The following is a 1965-nucleotide window of genomic DNA, read 5'->3' on the forward strand; positions in this document are numbered from 1 at the left end:
TTTTTATTGCTAGAAATTCATCCTGGAAGTCATCAATTAGTTTAAATTTTAAGTTTCTTTTAACCGCTATCGCTACTCCGTCATTTTTCTCGCCCGATTTATTTCTTTGGTTTACATAATAGTTAAAGAGTTTTATGTTGTTGTTTTCTGTCTCACCGTGACTGTTTATTAGTATAATGTCAGGGTCAATTTCGCGATATATATTACTTAGGTTAATTCTCTCGGTCTTCCAGTTTCTTACGTTGTGTTGTATTATTCTTAAAGTTCTTACTGTTTGTCTATTGTCCATTATTTCTTATACTTGGATTGTGGCAGTTGGAGTGGAGACCTATCATCCTGTTTCCCGCTTCTGACTCTTCTATACTCTGACGGGTCTACTATTTTAAAGTCTTTGGCCGTAATCTTTAGTTTGTCCGTAGTAATTAGTGACCAGACATAATCTTCACTTAGGGATTTTTCTTGATATGTCCACTTGTATATCCCTCCTTCACAGTTTTTTACTATTGTCCCTCCTGTTGGTCTCGATGTTGGGATTCCATGTTTTGTTGTAGTGATAACTTTTAATCCAATTTCTTCAGCAGATTCAGGTTGTATATTGTGATCAGTTTCCATCTTATCTTCTCTCCTCCTCACTCCTTTGTCTGTCCTTTTGTTATTTCTATCTTCTCTTTGTCACTTCTAGTCATTTGTCTGGGATCTCTATCAGTCGCTTGTGTTCCTTGTGTATCAGCTGTTGCTCCTTGCTCAAACCTTTGTTCGTCTTGATGTAGTCTTTCTCTCAGTTCGCTTGCATATGTTGTCTGAAATAGTTTTTCGGATTGTGGATTCTCTGGAAATATCATCTCTGGTAGGTTATTCAATTTAAACATTTTCCTTAATTCCTCATTGTATGATCCGGGTGCAATGATATTATTGTGCAAATGTGCATGGATCATACTAATCATTACCTTATCATGTATTGGCTCACTTAGGTTTAATACTGTGGATTCTGGTCTATGAGCCTCTTGGACCACTCTCTTGCTATTTCGACGTATGTCGTATCCTTCTGTCTTGTTCCTTTTCCTTGTTTCTTGTACTTTATCATGTGTTTTTATTGGGCATGCCATTGCTAACGTCCTATGTCCTATGTATACATTCCCGTTTCTCTTACAGTTGAGACAGCCAACATGTGTATTCTTACATTCAGTGTAGGTATGGTCGTCGCCTGCACAATCTGAGCAGTACTTTTTTTCTTTTTCCGGACAGTCTCTCGTTGTGTGTTCTTCATATTTGTAGCAGGAGAAGCAAGTTTGCAGACTGATGAATGTCTCCTTCTTTATTTGATGTGGTGTGACTGACATGTTGAATATTAGAAAGCCCTGTTGTAAAACTTTCTCAGCCATTGACACTTCTTCAAACATGAGTATAGTCCTTTATCTTAATGACTTCTTCAATCTTCATCCACCTATTTTGGCGTTCCAGTTCTTCTTTCAGGTCTTCCTCCCGATCTCTTGATCGACTTGACGAACAAAAACTGATCTTTTTGCTTTTTGTTCTGGTGGCATGACAACAATAAGGCCTTCATTGTAAAATATATCTCTTGCTTCTTTTGAAAGGATTTTATCTGAATCAAAGTCATCTTTACAGATTACTTTAAAACCTTCATTGGTGCTGAATATTCTAGTTAGTGGGACTTGCAGTTTGTTGTAAGTGATTTCTGCCACTTTTCCCCTTCCAATAGAGTGTCCCTTATCTCTATGTTTTATTCTAATGCTAGTTGTCATCTTCTTGATTACATCTAATCCTACCTATAACACAGGGCTCTGCCTGGGAGCAGTGACCCCGCCCCCTCTTGGACGGGCGTCGGGCTCTGCACCCAGGTTACCTGTGACTATAGTAATATCTAAAAAGTTGCCACCTACCGGTGACCCCCGGACAAGGGGTGCCCTGCACTATCACAGGTTCCCTTGCCGGATCGACCGTATC

This window comes from Homarus americanus, unplaced genomic scaffold, assembly GCF_018991925.1.
Source record: "Homarus americanus isolate GMGI-L3 unplaced genomic scaffold, GMGI_Hamer_2.0 scaffold37481, whole genome shotgun sequence".
Taxonomy (NCBI): Eukaryota; Metazoa; Arthropoda; class Malacostraca; order Decapoda; family Nephropidae; genus Homarus; species Homarus americanus.